The sequence below is a fragment of the Chiloscyllium plagiosum genome, unplaced genomic scaffold, assembly GCF_037043375.1.
Source record: "Chiloscyllium plagiosum isolate Xiang-an unplaced genomic scaffold, Cpla_swu_hap1 HiC_scaffold_48, whole genome shotgun sequence".
Classification (NCBI taxonomy): domain Eukaryota; kingdom Metazoa; phylum Chordata; class Chondrichthyes; order Orectolobiformes; family Hemiscylliidae; genus Chiloscyllium; species Chiloscyllium plagiosum.
In genome coordinates, this window is record NW_028270186.1 from 28,756,586 (window position 1) to 28,781,257 (window position 24,672).

The following is a 24,672-nucleotide window of genomic DNA, read 5'->3' on the forward strand; positions in this document are numbered from 1 at the left end:
GCTCGAGCACTTGAGTGACTGCCATCTGTTCCTGTGTCCCAGCCTCGAGCAGTTGAATGAATCCCTCCTGTTCCTGTGACCCAGAGTCGAGCAGTTGAGTGACTGCCTCCTGTCCCAGTGTCAAGTCTCGAGCAGTTGCGTGACTACCTCCTGTTCCTTTTTCCCAATCTCGAGCAGTTGCGTGACTCCCTCATGTTCCTGTTTCCCAGTCTCAAGCAGTTGAATGACTGCCTTCGGTTCCTGTGTCCCAGTCTCGAGCAGTTGAATGACTCCCTCCTGTCGTTGTGTTCCAGTCTCATGCAGTGGAATGACTGCCTCCTGTTCCTGTGACCCAGACTCGAGCAATTGAGTGACTCCCTCCTATTCCTGTGTCCCAGTCTCGAGCAATTGAGTGACTCCCTCCTGTTCCTGTGTCCCAGTCTCGAGCGGTTGAGTGACTCCCTCCTGCTCCTGTGTCCCAGTCTGAGCAGTTGACTGACTCCCTCCTGTCCCTATGTCACAGTCTCGAGCAGTTGACTGACTCCCTCCTGTTCCTGTAACCCAGTCTCAAGCAGTTGAGTGACACCTTCCCAGTCCTGTGTCCCAGTCTCGAGCAGTTGCGTGACTATCTCCTGTTCCTGTGTCCCGATCTCGTGCAGTTGAGTGACTCCCTCCTGTTCCTGTTTCCCAGTCTCGAGCAGTTGAGTGACTGCCTCCTGTTCCTGTGTCCCAGTCTCGAGCAGTTGAGTGACCGCCTCCTGTTCCTGTGTCCCAGTCTCGAGCAGTTGAATGACTCCATCCTGCCCCTGTGTCCCAGTTCGAGTAGTTGAATGACTCCATCCTGTTCCTGCGTCCCAAACTCGAGCAGGTGAATGACTCTCTCCTGTTCCTGTGTTCCAGTTTCGTGCAGTGGATTGACTACCTCCTGCTCCTCTGTACCAGTCTAGAGCAGTTGAATGACTACTTCCTGTTCCTGTGGCCCAAACTCGAGCAGAAGAGTGACTCACTCCTGTTCCTGTTTCCCAGGCTCGAACATTTGAATGACTCCCTCCTGTTCCTGTTTCCCAATGTCGAGCAGTTGACTGACTCCCTCCTGTTCCTGTTGTCCGAGCCTCGAGCAGTTGAATGACTCCTTCCTGTTCCTGTGTCCCAGTCTCGAGCAATTGAGTGACTCCATCCTGTTCCTGTGTCCCAGTAGCGAGAAGTTGAGTGACTCCCTCCTGTTCCTGTAACCCAGTCTCAAGCGGTTGAGTGACACCTTCCCAGTCCTGTGTCCCAGTCTCGAGCAGTTGCGTGACTACCTCCTGTTCCTGTGTCCCCATCTCGGGCAGTTGAGTGACTGCCTCCTGTTCCTGTGTCCCAGTCTCGAGCAGTTGAGTGACTGCCTCCTGTTCCTGTGTCCCAGTCTCGAGCAGTTGAATGACTCCCTCCTGTTATTGCGTCCCAAACTCGAGAAGGTGAATGACTCTCTCCTCTTCCTGTGTAACAGTCTCGAGCAGTTAAGTGACTGCCTCCTGTTCCTGTGACCCAGGCTCGAGCAGTTGAATGATTCCCTCCAGTTCCTGTATCCCAGTCTCGAGCAGTTGAATAATCCCTCCTGTTCCTGTGACCCAGACTCGAACAGTTGAGTGACTGCCTCCTGTTCCTGTGTCCCAGTCTCGAGCAGTTGACTGGCTCCCTCCTGTTCCAGTTTCCCAGTCTCGAGCAGTTGACTGACTCCCTCCTGTCCCTGTGTCCCAGTCTCGAGTAGTTGAATGACTCCTTCCTGTACCTGTGTCCCAGATTCGAGCGGTTGAGTGACTCCCTGCAGTTCCTGTCTCCCAGTCTCGAGCAGTTGAATGACTCCCTCCTGTACCTGTGTTCCTGACTCGTGAGTGGAATGACTGCCTCCTGTTCCTGTGACCTCGTCTCGAGCAATTGAGTGACTCCTTCCAGTTCCTGTATCCCAGTCTCGAGCAGTTGAGTGACTGCCTCCTGTTCCTGTGACCCAGTCTCAAGCAGTTAAGGAACTCTTTCCGGTTCATGTGTCCCTGTCTCGAGCAGTTGAACGACTGCCTCCTGTTCCTGTTTCCCAATCCCCAGCAGTTAAGTCACTCCCTCCTGTTCCTGTGTCCCAGGCTCGAGCAGTTGAGTGACTGCCTTCTGTTCCTGTGTCCCAGCATCGAGCAGTTGAATGAATCCCTCCTGTTCCTGTGATCCAGACTCAAGCAGTTGATTGACTGCATCCTACCCCTGTGTCGAGTCTCGAGCAGTTGCGTGACTACCTCCTGTTCCTGTTTCCCAATCTCGAGCAGTTGCATGACTCCCTCATGTTCCTGTTTCCCAGTCTCAAGCAGTTGAATGACTGCCTTCGGTTCCTGTGTCACAGTCTCGAGCAGTTGAATGACTCCCTCCTGTCGTTGTGTTCAAGTCTCATGCAGTGGAATGACTGGTTCCTGTTCCTGCGACCCAGAGTCGAGCAATTGAGTGACCGCCTCCTGTTCCTGTGTCCCAGTCTCGAGCAGTCGAATGACTCCATCCTGTCCCTGTGTCCCAGTCTCGAGCAGGTGAATGACTCTCTCCTGTTCCTGTGTTCCAGTTTCGTGCAGTGGAATAACTACCTCCTGCTCCTCTGTACCAGTCGAAAGCAGTTGAATGACTACTTCCTGTTCCTGCGGCCCAAACCCGAGCGGAAGAGTGACTCACTCCTGTTCCTGTTTCCCAGGCTCGAACATTTGAATGACTCCCTCCTGTTCCTGTTTCCCAATGTCGAGCAGTTGACTGACTCCCTCCTGTTCCTGTTGTCCGAGCCTCGAGCAGTTGAATGACTCCTTCCTGTTCCTGTGTCCCAGTCTCGAGCAATTGAGTGACTCCATCCTGTTCCTGTGTCCCAGTAGCGAGTAGTTGAGTGACTCCCTCCTGTTCCTGTGTCCCAGTATCGAGCAGTTGAGTGACTCCCTCCGGTTCCTGTGACCCAGTCTCAAGCAGTTGAGTAACTCCCTCCGGTTCCTGTGTCCCAGTCTCGAGCAGTTGAGTGACTGCCTCCTGTTCCTGTGTCCCAGTCTCGAGCAGTTGAGTGACTGCCTCCTGTCCCTGTGTCAAGTCTCGAGCAGTTGCGTGACTACCTCCTGTTCCTGTTTCCCAATCTCGAGCAGGTGCGTGACTCCCTCCTGTTCCTGTTTCCCAGTCTCATGCAGTGGAATGACTGCCTCCTGTTCCTGTGACCCAGTCTCGAGCAATTGAGTGACTCCCTCCTGTTCCTGTGTCCCAGTCTCGAGCGGATGAGTGACTGCCTTCTGTTCCTGTGTCCCAGGCTCGAGCACTTGAGTGACTGCCTTCTGTTCCTCTGTCCCAGTCCCGAGCGGTTGAGTGACTCCCTCCTGCTCCTGTGTCCCAGTCTCGAGCAGTTGACTGACTCCCTCCTTTCCCTATGTCCCAGTCTCGAGCAGTTGACTGAGTCCCTCCTGTTCCTGTAACCCAGTCTCAAGCAGTTGAGTGACACATTCCCAGTCCGGTGTCCCAGTCTCGAGCAGTTGCGTGACTACCTCCTGTTCCTGTGTCCCCATCTCGGGCAGTTGAGTGACTCCCTCCTGTTCCTGTTTCGCAGTCTCGAGCAGTTGAGTGACTGCCTCCTGTTTCTGTGTCCCAGGCTCGAGCGGTTGAATGATTCCCTCCAGTTCCTGTGTCCCAGTCTCGAGCAGTTGAGTGAATCCCTCCTGTTCCTGTGACCCAGACTCGAACAGTTGAGTGACTGCCTCCTGTTCCTGTGTCCCAGTCTCGAGCAGTTGACTGACTCCCTCCTGCTCCAGTTTCCCAGTCTCGAGCAGTTGAGTGACTGCCTCCTGTTTCTGTGTCCCAGTCTCGAGCAGTTGACTGACTCCCTCCTGTTCCAGTTTCCCAGTCTCGAGCAGTTGACTGACTCCCTCCTGTCCCTGTGTCCCAGTCTCGAGTAGTTGAATGACTCCCTCCTCTTCCTGCGTCCCAAACTCGAGCAGTTGAATGACGCCATCCTGTTCCTGCGTCCCAAACTCGAGCAGGTGAATGGCTCTCTCCTGTTCCTGTGTTCCAGTTTCGTGCAGTGGAATGACTACCTCCTGCTCCTCTGTACCAGTCTAGAGCGGTTGAGTGACTCCCTCCTGTTCCTGTCTCCCAGTCTCGAGCAATTGAGTGACTCCTTCCTGTTCCTGTGTCCCAGTATCGAGCAGTTGAATGACTCTCTCCTGTACCTGTGTTCCTGACTGGTGAGTGGAATGACTGCCTCCTGTTCCTGTGACCTCGTCTCGAGCAATTGAGTGACTCCTTCCTGTTCCTGTATCCCAGTCTCGAGCAGTTGAGTGACTCCATCCTGTTCCTGTGACCCAGTCTCAAGCAGTTGAGTAGCTCTTTCCGGTTCATGTGTCACTGTCTCGAGCAGTTGAACGACTGCCTCCTGTTCCTGATTCCCAATCTCCAGCAGTTAAGTCACTCCCTCCTGTTCCTGTGTCCCAGGCTCGAGCAGTTGAGTGACTGCCTTCTGTTCCTGTGTCCCAGCCTCGAGCAGTTGAATGAATCCCTTCTGTTCCTGTGACCCAGAGTCGAGCAGTTGAGTGACTGCCTCCTGTCCCTGTGTCAAGTCTCGACCAGTTGACTGACTCCCTCCTGTTCCTGTTTCCAGTCTCGAGCAGTTGAGTGACTGGCTCCTATTCCTGTGTCCCAGTCTCGAGCAGCTGACTGACTCCCTCCTGTCCCTGTGTCCCAGCCTCGAGCAGTTGAATGACGACTTCGAGTTCCTATGGCCCAAACTCGAGCGGTTGTGTGACTGCTTCCTGTCCCTGTGTCCCAGTCACGAGTAGTTGAATGACTCACTCCTGTCCCTGTGTCCCAGTCTCGAGCAGTTGAGTGACTCCCTCCTGTTCCTGTGTCCCTGTTCCGGGCGGTTGAGCGACACCCTCCTGCTCCTGTGTCCCAGTCTGAGCAGTTGACTGACTCCCTCCTGTCCCTATGTCCCAGTCTCGAGCAATTGAGTGACTCCCTCCTGTTCCTGTGTCCCAGACCCGAGCGTTTGAGTGACTCCCTCCTGTTCCTGTGTCCCAGTTCCGGGCGGTTGAGCGACACCCTCCTGCTCCTGTGTCCCAGTCAGTGCAGTTGACTGACTCCCTCCTGTCACTATGTCCCAGTCTCGAGCAGTTGACTGACTCCCTCCTGTTCCTGTAACCCAGTCTCAAGCAGTTGAGTGACACCTTCCCAGTCCTGTGTCCCAGTCTCGAGCAGTTGCGTGACTACCTCCTGTTCCTGTGTCCCCATCTCGGGCAGTTGAGTGACTCCCTCCAGTTCCTGTTTCGCAGTCTCGAGCAGTTGAGTGACTGCCTCCTGTTCCTGTGTCCCAGTCTCGAGCAGTTGAGTGACTGCCTCCTGTTCCTGTGTCCCAGTCTCGAGCAGTTGAATGACTGCCTCCTGTTCCTGCGTCCCAAACTCGAGCAGGTGAATGACTCTCTCCTGTTCCTGTGTTCCAGTTTCGTGCAGTGGAATGACTACCTCCTGCTCCTCTGTACCAGTCTCGAGCAGTTGAATGACTGCCTCCTGTTCCTGTATCCCAGTCTCGAACAGTTGAATAATCCCTCCTGTTCCTGTGACCCAGACTCGAACAGTTGAGTGACTGCCTCCTGTTCCTGTGTCCCAGTCTCGAGCAGTTGACTGACTCCCTCCTGTTCCAGTTTCCCAGTCTCGAGCAGTTGAGTGACTGCCTCCTGTTTCTGTGTCCCAGTCTCGAGCAGTTGACTGACTCCCTCCTGTTCCAGTTTCCCAGTCTCGAGCCGTTGACTGACTCCCTCCTGTCCCTGTGTCCCAGTCTCGAGTAGTTGAATGACTCCCTCCTGTACCTGTGTTCCTGACTCGTGATTGGAATGACTGCCTCCTGTTCCTGTGACCTCGTCTCGAGCAATTGAGTGACTCCTTCCTGTTCCTTTGTCCCTGTCTCGAGCAGTTGAACGACTGACTCCTGTTCCTGTTTCCCAATCTCCAGCAGTTAAGTCACTCCCTCCTGTTCCTCTGTCCCAGGCTCGAGCACTTGAGTGACTGCCTTCTGTTCCTGTGTCCCAGCCTCGAGCAGTTGAATGAATCCCTCCTGATCCTGAGACCCAGAGTCGAGCAGTTGAGTGAATGCCTCCTGTCCCTGTGTCAAGTCTCGAGCAGTTGCGTGACTACCTCCTGTTCCTGTTTCCCAATCTCGAGCAGTTGCGTGACTCCCTTAAGTTCCTGTTTCCCAGTCTCAAGCAGTTGAATGACTGCCTTCGGTTCCTATGTCCCAGTCTCGACCAGTTGAATGACTCCCTCCTGTCGTTGTGTTCCAGTCTCATGCAGTGGAATGACTGGCTCCTGTTCCTGTGACCCAGACTCGAACAGTTGAGTGACTGCCTCCTGTTCCTGTGTCCCAGTCTCGAGCAGTTGACTGACTCCCTCCTGCTCCAGTTTCCCAGTCTCGAGCAGTTGAGTGACTGCCTCCTGTTTCTGTGTCCCAGTCTCGAGCAGTTGACTGACTCCCTCCTGTTCCAGTTTCCCAGTCTCGAGCCGTTGACTGACTCCCTCCTGTCCCTGTGTCCCAGTCTCGAGTAGTTGAATGACTCCCTCCTGTACCTGTGTTCCTGACTCGTGATTGGAATGACTGACTCCTGTTCCTGTGACCTCGTCTCGAGCAATTGAGTGACTCCTTCCTGTTCCTTTGTCCCTGTCTCGAGCAGTTGAACGACTGACTCCTGTTCCTGTTTCCCAATCTCCAGCAGTTAAGTCACTCCCTCCTGTTCCTGTGTCCCAGGCTCGAGCAGTTGATTGACTGCCTTCTGTTCCTCTGTCCCAGGCTCGAGCACTTGAGTGACTGCCTTCTGTTCCTGTGTCCCAGCCTCGAGCAGTTGAATGAATCCCTCCTGATCCTGAGACCCAGAGTCGAGCAGTTGAGTGAATGCCTCCTGTCCCTGTGTCAAGTCTCGAGCAGTTGCGTGACTACCTCCTGTTCCTGTTTCCCAATCTCGAGCAGTTGCGTGACTCCCTTAAGTTCCTGTTTCCCAGTCTCAAGCAGTTGAATGACTGCCTTCGGTTCCTATGTCCCAGTCTCGACCAGTTGAATGACTCCCTCCTGTCGTTGTGTTCCAGTCTCATGCAGTGGAATGACTGGCTCCTGTTCCTGTGACCCAGACTCGACCAATTGAGTGACTCCCTCCTATTCCTGTGTCCCAGTCTCGAGCAATTGAGTGACTCCCTCCTGTTCCTGTGTCCCAGTCCCGAGCGGTTGAGTGACTCCCTCCTGCTCCTGTGTCCCAGTCTGAGCAGTTGACTGACTCCCTCCTGTCCCTGTCCCAGTCTCGAGCAGTTGACTGACTCCCTCCTGTTCCTGTAACCCAGTCTCAAGCAGTTGAGTGACACCTTCCCAGTCCTGTGTCCCAGACTCGAGCAGTTGAGTGACACCCTCCTGCTCCTGTGTCCCAGTCTGAGCAGTTGACTGACTCCCTCCTGTCCCTATGTCCCAGTCTCGAGCAATTGAGTGACTCCCTCCTGTTCCTGTGTCCCAGACCCGAGCGTTTGAGTGACTCCCTCCTGTTCCTGTGTCCCAGTTCCGGGCGGTTGAGCGACACCCTCCTGCTCCTGTGTCCCAGTCAGTGCAGTTCACTGACTCCCTCCTGTCCCTATGTCCCAGTCTCGAGCAGTTGACTGACTCCCTCCTGTTCCTGTAACCCAGTCTCAAGCAGTTGAGTGACACCTTCCCAGTCCTGTGTCCCAGTCTCGAGCAGTTGCGTGACTACCTCCTGTTCCTGTGTCCCCATCTCGGGCAGTTGAGTGACTCCCTCCTGTTCCTGTTTCGCAGTCTCGAGCAGTTGAGTGACTGCCTCCTGTTCCTGTGTCCCAGTCTCGAGCAGTTGAGTGACTGCCTCCTGTTCCTGTGTCCCAGTCTCGAGCAGTTGAATGACTGCCTCCTGTTCCTGCGTCCCAAACTCGAGCAGGTGAATGACTCTCTCCTGTTCCTGTGTTCCAGTTTCGTGCAGTGGAATGACTACCTCCTGTTCCTGTGACCCAGTCTCGAGCAGTTGAATGACTGCCTCCTGTTCCTGTATCCCAGTCTCGAACAGTTGAATAATCCCTCCTGTTCCTGTGACCCAGACTCGAACAGTTGAGTGACTGCCTCCTGTTCCTGTGTCCCAGTCTCGAGCAGTTGACTGACTCCCTCCTGTTCCAGTTTCCCAGTCTCGAGCAGTTGAGTGACTGCCTCCTGTTTCTGTGTCCCAGTCTCGAGCAGTTGACTGACTCCCTCCTGTTCCAGTTTCCCAGTCTCGAGCCGTTGACTGACTCCCTCCTGTCCCTGTGTCCCAGTCTCGAGTAGTTGAATGACTCCCTCCTGTACCTGTGTTCCTGACTCGTGATTGGAATGACTGACTCCTGTTCCTGTGACCTCGTCTCGAGCAATTGAGTGACTCCTTCCTGTTCCTTTGTCCCTGTCTCGAGCAGTTGAACGACTGACTCCTGTTCCTGTTTCCCAATCTCCAGCAGTTAAGTCACTCCCTCCTGTTCCTGTGTCCCAGGCTCGAGCAGTTGATTGACTGCCTTCTGTTCCTCTGTCCCAGGCTCGAGCACTTGAGTGACTGCCTTCTGTTCCTGTGTCCCAGCCTCGAGCAGTTGAATGAATCCCTCCTGATCCTGAGACCCAGAGTCGAGCAGTTGAGTGAATGCCTCCTGTCCCTGTGTCAAGTCTCGAGCAGTTGCGTGACTACCTCCTGTTCCTGTTTCCCAATCTCGAGCAGTTGCGTGACTCCCTTAAGTTCCTGTTTCCCAGTCTCAAGCAGTTGAATGACTGCCTTCGGTTCCTATGTCCCAGTCTCGACCAGTTGAATGACTCCCTCCTGTCGTTGTGTTCCAGTCTCATGCAGTGGAATGACTGGCTCCTGTTCCTGTGACCCAGACTCGACCAATTGAGTGACTCCCTCCTATTCCTGTGTCCCAGTCTCGAGCAATTGAGTGACTCCCTCCTGTTCCTGTGTCCCAGTCACGAGCGGTTGAGTGACTCCCTCCTGCTCCTGTGTCCCAGTCTGAGCAGTTGACTGACTCCCTCCTGTCCCTGTCCCAGTCTCGAGCAGTTGACTGACTCCCTCCTGTTCCTGTAACCCAGTCTCAAGCAGTTGAGTGACACCTTCCCAGTCCTGTGTCCCAGTCTCGAGCAGTTGCGTGACTACCTCCTGTCCCTATGTCCCAGTCTCGAGCAGTTGAGTGACTCCCTCCTGTTCCTGTGTCCCAGTCTCGAGCAGTTGAGTGACTGCCTCCAGTTCCTGTGACCCAGTCTCGAGCAGTTGAGTGACTCCATCCTGTTCCTGTGTCCCAGTCTCGAGCAGTTGAATGACTCCATCCTGTCCCTGTGTCCCAGTCTCGAGTAGTTGAATGACTCCATCCTGTTCCTGCGTCCCAAACTCGAGCAGGTGAATGACTCTCTCCTGTTCCTGTGTTCCAGTTTCGTGCAGTGGAATGACTACCTCCTGCTCCTCTGTACCAGTCTAGAGCAGTTGAATGACTACTTCCTGTTCCTGTGGCCCAAACCCGAGCAGAAGAGTGACTCACTCCTGTTCCTGTTTCCCAGGCTCGAACATTTGAATGACTCCCTCCTGTTCCTGTTTCCCAATGTCGAGCAGTTGACTGACTCCCTCCTGTTCCTGTTGTCCGAGCCTCGAGCAATTGAGTGACTCCATCCTGTTCCTGTGTCCCAGTAGCGATTGGTTGAGTGACTCCCTTCTGTTCCTGTGTCCCAGTATCGAGCAGTTGAGTGACTCCCTCCTGTTCCTGTGACCCAGTCTCAAGCAGTTGAGTAACTCCCTCCGGTTCCTGTGTCCCAGTCTCGAGCAGTTGAGTGACTGCCTCCTGTTCCTGTGTCCCAGTCTCGAGCAGTTGAGTGACTTCCTCCTGTCCCTGTGTAAAGTCTCGAGCAGTTGCGTGACTACCTCCTGTTCCTGTTTCCCAATCTCGAGCAGTTGCGTGACTCCCTCATGTTCCTGTTTCCCAGTCTCAAGCAGTTGAATGACTGCCTTCGGTTCCTGTGTCCCAGTCTCGAGTAGTTGAATGCCTCCCTCCTGTCGTTGTGTTCCACTCTCATGCAGTGGAATGACTGCCTCCTGTTCCTGTGACCCAGTCTCGAGCAATTGAGTGACTCCCTCCTGTTCCTGTGTCCCAGACTCGAGCGGTTGAGTGACTCCCTCCTGCTCCTGTGTCCCAGTCTGAGCAGTTGACTGACTCCCTCCTGTCCCTATGTCCCAGTCTCGAGCAGTTGACTGACTCCCTCCTGTTCCTGTAACCCAGTCTCAAGCAGTTGAGTGACACCTTCCCAGTCCTGTGTCCCAGTCTCGAGCAGTTGCGTGACTACCTCCTGTTCCTGTGTCCCCATCTCGGACAGTTGAGTGACTCCCTCCTGTTCCTGTTTCGCAGTCTCGAGCAGTTGAGTGACTGCCTCCTGTTCCTGTGTCCCAGTCTCGAGCAGTTAAGTGAATCCCTCCTGTTCCTGTGTCCCAGTCTCGAGCAGTTGAATGGATCCCTCCTGTTCCTGTGACCCAGACTCGAACAGTTGAGTGACTACCTCCTGTTCCTGTGTCCCCATCTCGGGCAGTTGAGTCACTCCCTCCTGTTCCAGTTTCCCAGTCTCGAGCAGTTGAGTGACTGCCTCCTGTTTCTGTGTCCCAGTCTCGAGCAGTTGACTGACTCCCTCCTCTTCCAGTTTCCCAGTCTCGAGCAGTTGACTGACTCCCTCCTGTCCCTGTGTCCCAGTCTCGAGTAGTTGAATGACTACTTCCTGTTCCTGCGGCCCAAACCCGAGCAGTTGAATGACTCTCTCCTGTTCCTGTGTTCCAGTTTCGTGCAGTGGAATGACTACCTCCTGCTCCTCTGTACCAGTCTAGAGCGGTTGAGTGACTCCCTGCTGTTCCTGTCTCCCAGTCTCGAGCAATTGAGTGACTCCTTCCTGTTCCTGTGTCCCAGTATCGAGCAGTTGAATGACTCTCTCCTGTACCTGTGTTCCTGACTCGTGAGTGGAATGACTGCCTCCTGTTCCTGTGAAATCGTCTCGAGCAATTGAGTGACTCCATCCTGTTTCTGTGTCCCAGTCTCGGGCAGTTGAGTGACTCTCTCCTGTTCCTGTGACCCAGTCTCAATCAGTTGAGTGACTCTTTCCGGTTTATGTGTCACTGTCTCGAGCAGTTGAACGACTGCCTCCTGTTCCTGTTTCCCAATCTCCAGCAGTTAAGTCACTCCCTCCTGTTCCTGTGTCCCAGGCTCGAGCAGTTGAGTGACTGCCTTCTGTTCCTGTGTCCCAGCCTCGAGCAGTTGAATGAATCCCTCCTGTTCCTGTGACCCAGAGTCGAGCAGTTGAGTGACTGCCTCCTGTCCCTGTGTCAAGTCTCGAGCAGTTGACTGACTCCCTCCTGTTCCTGTTTCCAGTCTCGAGTAGTTGAGTGACTGCCTCCTATTCCTGTGTCCCAGTCTCGAGCAGTTGACTGACTCCCTCCTGTCCCTGTGTCCCTGTTTCGAGCAGTTGAGTAACTCCCTCCTGTTCCTGTGTCCCAGACTCGAGCATTTGAAATACTCCCTCCTGCTCCTGTGTTCCAGTCTCGACCAGTTGAGTGACTACCTCCTGTTCCTGTGTCCCAGTCTCGAGCAGTTGCGTGACTACCTCCTGTTCCTGTGTCCCCATCTCGGGCAGTTGAGTGACTCCCTCCTGTTCCTGTGTCCCAGTCTCGAGCAGTTGAGTGACTGCCTCCTGTACCTGTGACCCAGTCTCGAGCAGTTGAGTGACTCCATCCTGTTCCTGTGTCCCAGTCTCGAGCAGTTGAATGACTCCATCCTGTGCCTGTGTCCCAGTCTCGAGTAGTTGAATGACTCCCTCCTGTTCCTGCGTCCCAAACTCGAGCAGGTGAATGACTCTCTCCTGTTCCTGTGTTCCAGTTTCGTGCAGTGGAATGACTACCTCCTGCTCCTCTGTACCAGTCGAAAGCAGTTGAATGACTACTTCCTGTTCCTGCGGCCCAAACTCGAGCGGAAGAGTGGCTCACTCCTGTTCCTGTTTCCCAGGCTCGAACATTTGAATGACTCCCTCCTGTTCCTGTTTCCCAATGTCGAGCAGTTGACTGACTCCCTCCTGTTCCTGTGACCCAGAGTCGAGCAGTTGAGTGACTGCCTCCTGTCCCTGTGTCAAGTCTCGAGCAGTTGGCTGACTCCCTCCTGTTCCTGTTTCCAGTCTCGAGTAGTTGAGTGACTGCCTCCTATTCCTGTGTCCCAGTCTCGAGCAGTTGACTGACTCCCTCCTGTCCCTGTGTCCATGTGTCCCTGTTTCGAGCAGTTGAGTAACTCCCTCCTGTTCCTGTGTCCCAGACTCGAGCATTTGAAATACTCCCTCCTGCTCCTGTGTCCCAGTCTCGACCAGTTGAGTGACTACCTCCTGTTCCTGTGTCCCAGCCTCGAGCAGTTGCGTGACTACCTCCTGTTCCTGTGTCCCCATCTCGGGCAGTTGAGTGACTCCCTCCTGTTCCTGTGTCCCAGTCTCGAGCAGTTGAGTGACTGCCTCCTATTCCTGTGACCCAGTCTCGAGCAGTTGAGTGACTCCCTCCTGTTCCTGTGTCCCAATCTCGAGCTGTTGAGTGACTGCCTCCTATTCCTGTGACCCAGTCTCGGGCAGTTGAGTGACTCCCTCCTGTTCCTGTGTCCCAGTCTCGAGCAGTTGAGTGACTGCCTCCTATTCCTGTGACCCAGTCTCGAGCAGTTGAATGACTCAGTCCTGTTCCTGTGTCCCAGTCTCGAGTAGTTGACTGACTCTCTCCTGTCCTGTTGTCCCAGTCTCGAGCAGTTGAGTGACTCCCTCCTGTTCCTGTGTCCCAGTTCCGAGCGGTTGAGCGACACCCTCCTGCTACTGTGTCCCAGTCTGAGCAGTTGACTGACTCCCTCCTGTCCCTATGTCCCAGTCTCGAGCAGTTGACTGACTCCCTCTTGTTCCTGTAACCCAGTCTCAAGCAGTTGAGTGACACCTTCCCAGTCCTGTGTCCCAGTCTCGAGCAGTTGACTGACTCCGTCCTGTCCCGGTGTCCCAATCTCGAGCAGTTGAGTGAATCCCTCCTGTTCCTGTTTCCCAGTCTCGAGCAGTTGACTGACTACCTCCTGTTCCTGTGTCCCAATCTCGAGCAGTTGAGTGAATCCCTCCTGTTCCTGTGTCCCAGTCGCGAGCAGTTGAATGACTCCATCCTATCCCTGTGTCCCAGTCTCGAGTAGTTTATTGACTCCCTCCTGTTCCTTTGTCCCAGTCTCGAGCAGGTGAATGACTCTCTCCTGTTCCTGTGTTCCAGTTTCGTGCAGTGGAATGACTACTTCCTGTTCCTGTGATCCAGTCTCGAGCAGTTGAGTTACTCCCTCCTGCTCCGGTGTCCCAATCTAGAGCAGTTGAGTGACTCCCTCCTGCTCCTGTGTCCCAGTCTAGACCAGTTGAGTGACTACTTCCTGTTCCTGTGGCCCAAACCCGAGCCGCAGAGTGACTCACTCCTGTTCCTGTGTCCCAGGCTCGAACAGTTGACTGACTCCCTCCTGTCCTGTTGTCCCAGTCTAGAGCGGTTCAATGACTCACTCCTGTTCCTGTGTCCCAATCTCAAGCAGTTGCACGACTCCCTCCTGTTCGTGTTTCCCAGTCTCAAGCAGTGGAATGACTGCGTCCTGTTCCTGTGACCCAGTCTCGAGCAATTGACTGACTCCCTCCTGTTCCTGTGTCCCAGTCTCGAGCAATTGAGTGACTCCCTCCTGTTCCTGTGTCCCAGTCTCGAGCTGTTGAGTGAATCCCTCCTGCTCCTGTGTCCCAGTCTGAGCAGTTGACTGACTCTCTCCTGTCCCTACGTCCCAGTCTCGAGCGGTTGACTGACTGCCTCCTGTTCCTGTCACCCATCTCAAGCAGTTGCGTGACACCTTCCCGGTCCTGTGTCCCAGTCTCGAGCAGTTGCGTGGCTACCTCCTGTTCCTGTGTCCCCATCTCGAGCAGTTGAGTGACTCCCTCCTGTTCCTGTGTCCCAGTCTCGAGCAGTTGAGTCACTGCCTCCTGTTCCTGTGTCCCAGTCTCGAGCAGTGGAATGACTACCTCCTGTTCCTGTGATCCAGTCTCGAGCTGTTGAGTGACTCCCTGCTGCTTTGGTGTGCCAGTCTAGAGCAGTTGAGTGACTCCCTCCTACTCCTGTGTCCCAGTCTAGAGCTGTTGAGTGACTACTTCCTGTTCCTGTGGCCCAAATTCGAGTGGCAGAGTGACTCACTCCTGTTCCTGTGTCCCAATATCGAGCAGTTGAGTGACCCCCTCCTGTCCTGTTGTCCGAGTCTAGAGCAGTTGAATGACTCCCTCCTGTTCCTGTTTCCCAATGTCGAGCAGTTAACTGACTCCCTCCTGTCCTGTTGTCCCAGACTCAAGCAGTTGAATGACTCCCTCCTGTTCATGTCTCCCAGTATCGAGCAGTTGAGTAACTCCCTCCGGTTCCTGTGTCCCAGTCTCGTGCAGTTGAATGAATCCCTCCTGTTCCTGTGACCCAGACTCGAGCAGTTGACTGACTCCCTCCTGTTCCTGTTTCCCAGTCTCGAGCAGTTGAGTGACTGCCTCCTGTCCCTGTGTCCCAGTGTCGAGCAATTGAGTGACTCCCTCCTGTTCCTGTGTCCCAGTCTCGAGCGGTTGAGTGACTCCCTCCTGCTCCTGTGTCCCAGACTAAGCAGTTGACTGACTCTCTCCTATCCCTGTGTCCCAGTATCGAGCAGTTGACTGACTGCCTCCTGTTCCTGTCACCCATCTCAAGCCGTTGAGTGACACCTTCCCGGTCCTGTGTCCCAGTCTCGAGCAGTTGCGTGACCACCTCGTTTTCCTGTGTCCCCATCTCGAGCAGTTGAGTGACTCCCTCCTATTCCTGTCTCCCAGTATCGAGCAGTTGAGTAACTCCCTCCGGTTCCTGTGTCCCAGTCTCGAGCAGTTGAGTGACTGCCTCCTGTTCCTGTTTCTCTATCTCAAGCAGTTAAGTGATTCCCTCCTGTTCCTGTGCCCCAGGCTCGAGCAGTTGAATGAATCCCTCCTGTTCCTCTGACCCAGACTCGAGCAGTTGACTGACTCCCTCCTGTTCCTGTTTCCCAGTCTCGAGCAGTTGAGTGACTGCCTCCTGTTCCTGTCTCCCAGTCTCGAGCATATGACTGACTCCGTCCTGTCCCGGTGTCCCAGAGTCGAGCAGTTGAGTAACTCCCTCCTGTCCCAGTCTCGAGCAGTTGAGTAACTCCCTCCTGTTCCTGTTTCCCAGTCTCGAGCAGTTGAGTGACTGCCTCCTGTTCCTGTGTCCCAGTCTCGAGCAGTTGACTGACTCCGTCCTGTCCCGGTGTCCCAGAGTCGAGCAGTTGAGTAACTCCCTCCTGTTCCTGTGTCCCAGTCTCGAGCAGTTGACTGACTCCCTCCTGTCCCTGTGTCCCAGTCTCGAGCAGTTGAGTAACTCCCTCCTGGTCCTGTATCCCAGACTCTCGCAGTTGAATGACTCCCTCCTGCTCCTGTGTCCCAGTCTCGACCAGTTGAGTGACTGCCTCCTGTTCCTGTATCCCAGTCTCGAGCAGTTGAATGACGACTTCGAGTTCCTGTGGCCCAAACTCGAGCGGTTGTGTGACTGCTTCCTGTCCCTGTGTCCCAGTCTCGAGTAGTTGAATGGCTCACTCCTGACCGTGTGTCCCAGTCTCGAGTAGCTGAATGAATCATTCCTGTCCTGTTGTCCCAGACTCGAGCAGTTGAGTGACTCCCTCCTGTTCCTGTGTCCCAGTCAGGAGCAGTTCAGTAACTGCCTCATGTTCCTGTGTCGCAGTCTGAGCAGTTGACTGATTCCCTCCTGTCCCTATGTCCCAGTCTCGAGCAGTTGACTGACTCCCTCCTGTTCCTGTCAACCAGTCTCAGGCAGTTGAGTGACACCTTCCCGGTCCTGTGTCCAGGTCTCGAGCAGTTGCGTGACTACCTCCTGTTCCTGTGTCCCCATCTCGAGCAGTTGAGTGACTCCCTCCTGTTCCTGTTTCCAAGTCTCGAGCAGTTGAGTGACTGCCTCCTGTTCCTGTGTCCCAGTATCGAGCAGTTGAATGACTCCATCTTGTCCCTGTGTCCCAGTCTCGAGTCGCAGAATGACTCCCTCCTGTTCCTTCGTCCCAGACTCGAGCAGTTGAATGAATCCCTCCTGTTCCTGTGACCCAGACTCGAGCAGTTGAGTGACTCCCTCCTGTTCCTGTGTACCAGTCTCGAGCAGTTGACTGACACCCTCCTGTTCCTGTTTCCCATTCTCGAGCAGTTGAGTGACTGCCTCCTGTTCCTGTGTCCCAGTCTCGAGCAGTTGAGTAACTCCCTCCTGTTCCTGTGTCCCAGACTAGAGCAGTTGAATGACTCCCTCCTGTTCGTGTGTCCCACTCTCGAGCAGCTGAGTGACTGCCTCCTGTTCCTGTGTCCCAGTTCGAACAGTTGACTGACTCCCTCCTGTCCCTGTGTCCCAGTCTCGAGCAGTTGAGTAACTCCCTCCTGTTCCTGTGTCCCAGACTCGAGCAGTTGAATGACTCCCTCCTGTTCCTGTGTTCCAGTCTCGAGCAGTTGAATGACTGCCTCCTGAACCTGTGTCCCAGACTCGAGCGGTTGAGTGACTGCCTCCAGTTCCTGTGTCCCAGTCTCGAGCAATTGAGTGACTGCCTCCTGTTCCTGTTTCCCAGTCTCGAGCAGTTGACTGACTCCCTTCTGTCCCTGTGTCCCAGTCTCGAGCAGTTGACTGACTCCCTCCTGTTCCTGTGACCCAGACTCGAGCAGTTGCGTGACCAACTCCTGTTCCTGTGTCCCCATTTCGAGCAGTTGAGTGACTCCCTCCTGTTCCTGTTTCCAAGTCTCGAGCAGTTGAGTGACTGCCTCCTGTTCCTGTGTCCCAGTTCGAGCAGTTGACTGACTCCCTCCTGTCCCTGTGTCCCAGTCTCGAGCAGTTGAGTAACTCCCTCCTGTTCCTGTGTCCCAGACTCGAGCAGTTGAATGACTCTCTCCTGTTCCTGTGTTCCAGTCTCGAGCAGTTGAATGACTGCCTCATGAACCTGTGTCCCAGACTCGAGCGGTTGAGTGACTGCCTCCTGTTCCTGTTTCCCAGTCTCGAGCAGTTGACTGACTCCCTCATGTCCCTGTGTCCCAGTCTCGAGCAGTTGACTGACTCCCTCCTGTTCCTGTGACCCAGACTCGACCAGTTGACTGACTTTCTCCTGTTCCTGTGACCCAGTCTAGACTAGTTGAGTAACTCGTTCCTGTACCTGTGTCCCAGTCTCGAGCAGTTGAATGACTCGCTCCTGTCGTGTTCCAGTCTCATGCAGTGGAATGACTGCGTCCTGTTCCTGTGACCCAGTCTCGAGCAATTGAGTGACTCCCTCCTGTTCCTGTGACCCAGTCTCATGCAGTGGAATGACTGCGTCCTGTTCCTGTGACCCAGTCTCGAGCAATTGAGTGACTCCCTCCTGCTCCTGTGACCCAGACTCGTGCATTTGAGTGACTCCCTCCTGTTCCTGTGACCCAGTCTCGAGCAATTGAGTGACTCCCTCCTGTTCCTGTGTCCCAGTCTCGAGCGGTTGAGTGACTCCCTCCTGCTCCTGTGTCCCAGACTAAGCAGTTGACTGACTCTCTCCTATCCCTGTGTCCCAGTATCGAGCAGTTGACTGACTGCCTCCTGTTCCTGTCACCCAGTCTCAAGCAGTTGAGTGACACCTTCCCGGTCCTGTGTCCCAGTCTCGAGCAGTTGCGTGACTACCTCCTTTTCCTGTGTCCCCATCTCGAGCAGTTGAGTGACTCCATCCTGTTCCTGTGTCCCAGTCTCGAGCAGTTGAATGACTCCATCCTGTCCCTGTGTCCCAGTCTCGAGCAGTTGAATGACTCCCTCCTGTTCCTTCGTCCCAGACTCGAGCAGGTGAATGACTCTCTCCTGTTCCTGTGTTCCAGTTTCGTGCAGTGGAATGACTACCTCCTGTTCCTGTGATTCAGTCTCGAGCAGTTGAGTTACTCCCTCCTGCTCCGGTGTCCCAGTCTGGAGAATTGAGTGCCTCCCTCCTGCTCCTATGTCCCAGTCTAGACCAGTTGAGTGACTACTTCCTGTTCCTGTGGCCCAAACCCGAGCCGCAGATTGACTCACTCCTGTTCCTGTGTCCCAGGCTCGAACAGATGAGTGAGTCCCTCCTGTCCTGTTGTCCCAGTCTAGAGCAGTTCAATGACTCACTCCTGTTCCTGTGTCCCAATCTGAAGCAGTTGCGTGACTCCCTCCTGTTCGTGTTTCCCAGTCTCAAACAGTGGAATGACTGCGTCCTGTTCCTGTGACCCAGTCTCGAGCAATTGAGTGACTCCCTCCTGTTCCTGTGTCCCAGTCTCGAGCAATTGAGTGACTCCCTCCTGTTCATGTGTCCCAGTCTCGAGCGGTTGAGTGACTCCCTCCTGCTCCTGTGTCCCAGTCTGAGCAGTTGACTAACTCTCTCCTGTCCCTATGTCCCAGTCTCGAGCAGTTGACTGACTCCCTCCTGTTCCTGTCACCCATCTCAAGCAGTTGCGTGACACCTTCCCGGTCCTGTGTCCCAGTCTCGAGCAGTTGCGTGACTACCTCCTGTTCCTGTGTCCCCATCTCGAGCAGTAGAGTGACTGCCTCCTGTTCCTGTGTTCCAGTTTCGTGCAGTGGAATGACTACCTCCTGTTCCTGTGTTCCAGTCTCGAGCAGTTGAGTGATTCCCTGCTGCTTTGGTGTGCCAGTCCAGAGCAGTTGAGTGACTCCCTCCTACTCCTGTGTCCCAGTCTAGAGCTGTTCAGTGACTACTTCCTGTTCCTGTGCCACAAACTCGAGTGGCAGAGTGACTCACTCCTGTTCCTGTATCCCAATATCGAGCAGTTGAGTGACCCGCTCCTGTCCTGTTGTCCCAGTCTAAAGCAGTTGAATGACTCCCTCCTGTTCCTGTTCCCCAAAGTCGAGCAGTTAACTGACTCCCTCCTGTCCTGTTGTCCCAGACTCAAGCTGTTGAATGACTCCCTCCTGTTCCTGTGTCCCAGTATCGAGCAATTGAGTGACTCCATCCTGTTCCTGTGTCCCAGTATCGAGTAGTTGAGTGACTCCCTCCTGTTCCTGTCTCCCAGTATCGAGCAGTTGAGTAACTCCCCCCGGTTCCTGTGTCCCAGTCTCGAGCAGTTGAGTGACTGCCTCCTGTTCCTGTTTCTCTATCTCAAGCAGTTAAGTGATTCCCTCCTGTTCCTGTGTCCCGGTTGAGTGACTGCCTCCTGTTCCTGTGTCCCAGTCTCGAGAAATTGAGTGACTGCCTTCTGTTCCTGTTTCCCAGTCTCGAGCAGTTGACTGACTCCCTCCTGTCCCTGTGTCCCTGTCTCGAGCAGTTGACTGACTCCCTCCTGTTCCTGTGTCCCAAACTCGAGTAGTTGAATGACTCCCTCCTGTTCCTGTGACCCAGTCTCGAGCAATTGAGTGACTCCCTCCTGTTCCTGTGTCCCAGTCTCGAGCAATTGAGTGACTCCCTCCTGTTCCTGTGTCTCAGTCTCGAGCGGTTGAGTGACTCCCTCCTGCTCCTGTGTCCCAGTCTGAGCAGTTGACTGACTCCCACCTGTCCCTATGTCCCACTCTCGAGCAGTTGACTGACTGCCTCCTGTTCCTGTCACCCATCTCAAGCAGTTGAGTGACACCTTTCCGGTCCTGTGTCCCAGTCTCGAGCAGTTGCGTGACTACCTCCTGTTCCTGTGTCCCCATCTCGAGCAGTTGAGTGACTCCCTCCTGTTCCTGTTTCCCAGTCTCGAGCAGTTGAGTGACTGCCTCCTGTTCCTGTGTCCCCGTCTCGAGCAGGTGAATGAATCTCTCCTGTTCCTGTGTTCCAGTTTCGTGCAATGGAATGACTACCTCCTGTTCCTGTGATCCAGTCTCGAGCAGTTGAGTGACTCTCTGCTGCTTTGGTGTGCCAGTCTAGAGCAGTTGAGTGACTCCCTCCTGCTCCTGTGTCCCAGTCTAGAGCTGTTGAGTTACTACTTCCTGTGGCCCAAACTCGAGTGGCAGAGTGACTCACTCCTGTTCCTGTGTCCCAATATCGAGCAGTTGAGTGACCCCCTCCTGTCCTGTTGTCCTAGTTTAGAGCAGTTGAATGACTCCCTCCTGTTCCTGTTTCCCAATGTCGAGCAGTTAACTGACTCCCTCCTGACCTGTTGTCCCAGCCTCGAGCAGTTGAATGACTCCCTCCTGTTCCTGTGTCCCAGTATCGAGCATTTGAGTGACTCCATCCTGTTCCTGTGTCCCAGTATCAAGTAGTTGAGTGACTCCCTCCTGTTCCTGCCTCCCAGTATCGAGCAGCTGAGTAACTCCCTCCGGTTCCTGTGTCCCAGTCTCGAGCAGTTGAGTGACTGCCTCCTGTTCGTGTTATTCTATCTCAAGTAGTTAAGTGATTCCCTCCTGTTCCTGTGTCCCAGTCTCGAGCAGTTGACTGACTCCCTCCTGTTCCTGTTTCCCAGACTCGAGCAGTTGACTGACTCCCTCTTGTTCCTGTGTCCCAGGCTCGAGCAGTTGAATGACTCCCTCTTGTTCCCATGACCCAGATTCGAGCAGTTGACTGACTTTCTCCTGTTCCTGTGACCCAGTCTAGACTAGTTGAGTAACTCGCTCCTGTACCTGTGTCCCAGTCTCGAGCAGTTGAGTGACTCCCTCCTGTTCCTGTGTCCCAGTCTCGAGCGGTTGAGTGACTCCCTCCTGTTCCTGTGTCCCAGTCTCGAGCGGTTGAGTGACTCCCTCCTGCTCCTGTGTCCCAGACTAAGCAGTTGACTGACTCTCTCCTATCCCTGTGTCCCAGTATCGAGCAGTTGACTGACTGCCTCCTGTTCCTGTCACCCAGTCTCAAGCAGTTGAGTGACACCTTCCCGGTCCTGTGTCCCAGTCTCGAGCAGTTGCGTGACTACCTCCTTTTCCTGTGTCCCCATCTCGAGCAGTTGAGTGACTCCCTCCTGTTCCTGTTTCCCAGTCTCGAGCAGTAGAGTGACTGCCTCCTGTTCCTGTGTTCCAGATTCGTGCAGTGGAATGACTACCTCCTGTTCCTGTGATCCAGTCTCGAACAGTTGAGTGACTCCCTGCTGCTTTGGTGTGGCAGTCTCGAGCAGTTGAGTGACTCCATCCTGTTCCTGTGTCCCAGTCTCGAGCTGTTGTGTGACTGCTTCCTGTCCCTGTGTCCCAGTCTCGAGTAGTTGAATGACTCACTCCTGACCGTGTGTCCCAGTCTCGAGTAGCTGAATGAATCATTCCTGTCCTGTTGTCCCAGACTCGAGCAGTTGAGTGACTCCCTCCTGTTCCTGTGTCCCAGTCTGGAGCAGTTCAGTAACTGCCTCATGTTCCTGTGTCCCAGTCTGAGCAGTTGACTGATTCCCTCCTGTCCCTATGTCCCAGTCTCGAGCAGTTGACTGACTCCCTCCTGTTCCTGTCAACCAGTCTCAGGCAGTTGAGTGACACCTTCCCGGTCCTGTGTCCAGGTCTCGAGCAGTTGAGTGACTCCCTCCTGTTCCTGTTGCCAAGTCTCGAACAGTTGAGTGACTGCCTCCTGTTCCTGTGTCCCAGTATCGAGCAGTTGAATGACTACATCTGGTCCCTGTGTCCTGGTCTCGAGTCGTAGAATGACTCCCTCCTGTTCCTTCGTCCCAGACTCGAGCAGTAGAATGAATCCCTCCTGTTCCTGTGACCCAGACTCGAGCAGTTGAGTGACTCCCTCCTGTTCCTGTGTACCAGTCTCGAGCAGTTGACTGACACCCTCCTGTTCCTGTTTCCCATTCTCGAGCAGTTGAGTGACTGCCTCCTGTTCCTGTGTCCCAGTTCGAGCAGTTGACTGACTCCCTCCTGTCCCTGTGTCCCAGTCTCGAGCAGTTGAGTACCTCCCTCCTGTTCCTGTGTCCCAGACTCGAGCAGTTGAATGACTCCCTCCTGTTCCTGTGTTCCAGTATCGAGCAGTTGAATGACTGCCTCCTGAACCTGTGTCCCAGACTCGAGCGGTTGAGTGACTGCCTCCTGTTCCTGTGTCCCAGTCTCGAGCAATTGAGTGACTTCCTCCTGTTCCTGTTTCCCACTCTCGAGCAGTTGACTGACTCCCTCCTGTCCCTGTGTCCCAGTCTCGAGCAGTTGACTGACTCCCTCCTGTTCCTGTGACCCAGACTCGAGCAGTTGCGTGACTACCTCCTGTTCCTGTGTCCCCAGTTCGAGCAGTTGAGTGACTCCCTCCTGTTCCTGTTTCCAAGTCTCGAGCAGTTGAGTGACTGCCTCCTGTTCCTGTGTCCCAGTTCGAGCAGTTGACTGACTCCCTCCTGTCCCTGTGTCCCAGTCTCGAGCAGTTGAGTAACTCCCTCCTGTTCCTGTGTCCCAGACTCGAGCAGTTGAATGACTCCCTCCTGTTCCTGTGTTCCAGTCTCGAGCAGTTGAATGACTGCCTCCTGAACCTGTGTCCCAGACTCGAGCGGTTGAGTGACTGCCTCCTGTTCCTGTGTCCCAGTCTCGAGCAATTGAGTGACTTCCTCCTGTTCCTGTTTCCCAGTCTCGAGCAGTTGACTGACTCCCTCCTGTCCCTGTGTCCCAGTCTCGAGCAGTTGACTGACTCCCTCCTGTTCCTGTGTCCCAGACTCGAGCAGTTGAGTGACTGCCTCCTGTTCCTGTTATTCTATCTCAAGTAGTTAAGTGATTCCATCCTGTTCCTGTGTCCCAGGCTCGAGCAGTTGAATGATTCCCTCCAGTTCCTGTATCCCAGTCTCGAGCAGTTGACTGACTCCCTCCTGTTCCTGTTTCCCAGACTCGAGCAGTTGACTGACTCCCTCTTGTTCCTGTGTCCCAGGCTCGAGCAGTTGAATTACTCCCTCTTGTTCCTGTGACCCAGATTCGAGCAGTTGACTGACTCCCTCCTGTTCCTGTGACCCAGTCTAGACTAGTTGAGTAACTCGCTCCTGTACCTGTGTCCCAGTCTCGAGCAGTTGAATGACTCCCTCCTGTCGTGTTCCAGTCTCATGCAGTGGAATGACTGCGTCCTGTTCCTGTGACCCAGTCTCGTGCATTTGAGTGACTCCCTCCTGTTCCTGTGTCCCAGCCTCGAGCAGTTGACTGACTCCCTCCTGTTCCTGTGACCCAGTCTAGACTAGTTGAGTAACTCGCTCCTGTACCTGTGTCCCAGTCTCGAGCAGTTGAATGACTCCCTCCTGTCGTGTTCCAGTCTCATGCAGTGGAATGACTGCGTCCTGTTCCTGTGACCCAGTCTCGAGCAATTGAGTGACTCCCTCCTGTTCCTGTGTCCCAGTCTCGAGCGGTTGAGTGACACCCTCCTGCTCCTGTGTCCCAGACTAAGCAGTTGACTGACTCTCTCCTATCCCTGTGTCCCAGTATCGAGCAGTTGACTGACTGCCTCCTGTTCCTGTCACCCAGTCTCAAGCAGTTGAGTGACACCTTCCCGGTCCTGTGTCCCAGTCTCGAGCAGTTGCGTGACTACCTCCTTTTCCTGTGTCCCCATCTCGAGCAGTTGAGTGACTCCCTCCTGTTCCTGTTTCCCAGTCTCGAGCAGTTGAGTGACTGCCTCCTGTTCCTGTGTTCCAGATTCGAACAGTTGAGTGACTCCCTGCTGCTTTGGTGTGGCAGTCTCGAGCAGTTGAGTGACTCCATCCTGTTCCTGTGTCCCAGTCTCGAGCTGTTGTGTGACTGCTTCCTGTCCCTGTGTCCCAGTCTCGAGCAGTTGACTGACTTTCTCCTGTTCCTGTGACCCAGTCTAGACTAGTTGAGTAACTCGTTCCTGTCCCTGTGTCTCAGTCTCGAGCAGTTGAATGACTCCCTCCAGTTCCTTCGTCCCAGACTCGAGCAGGTGAATGACTCTCTCCTGTTCCTGTGTTCCAGTTTCGTGCAGTGGAATGACTACCTCCTGTTCCTGTGATTCAGTCTCGAGCAGTTGAGTTACTCCCTCCTACTCCGGTGTCCCAGTCTAGAGAAGTTGAGTGACTCCCTCCTGCTCCTGTGTCCCAGTCTAGACCAGTTGAGTGACTACTTCCTGTTCCTGTGGCCCAAACCCGAGCCGCAGAGTGACTCACTCCTGTTCCTGTGTCCCAGGCTCGAACAGATGACTGAGTCCCTCCTGTCCTGTTGTCCCAGTCTAGAGCAGTTCAATGACTCACTCCTGTTCCTGTGTCCCAATCTCAAGCAGTTGCGTGACTCCCTCCTGTTCGTGTTTCCCAGTCTCAAGCAGTGGAATGACTGCGTCCTGTTCCTGTGACCCAGTCTCGAGCAATTGAGTGACTCCCTCCTGTTCCTGTGTCCCAGTCTCGAGCAATTGAGTGACTCCCTCCTGTTCATGTGTACCAGTCTCGAGCGGTTGAGTGACTCCCTCCTGCTCCTGTGTCCCAGTCTGAGCAGTTGACTGACTCTCTCCTGTCCCTATGTCCCAGTCTCGAGCAGTTGAGTGACTGCCTCCTGTTCCTGTGTTCCAGTTTCGTGCAGTGGAATGACTGCCTCCTGTTCCTGTGTTCCAGTCTCGAGCAGTTGAGTGATTCCCTGCTGCTTTGGTGTGCCAGTCCAGAGCAGTTGAGTGACTCCCTCCTACTCCTGTGTCCCAGTCTAGAGCTGTTCAGTGACTACTTCCTGTTCCTGTGCCCCAAACTCGAGTGGCAGAGTGACTCACTCCTGTTCCTGTGTCCCAATATCGAGCAGT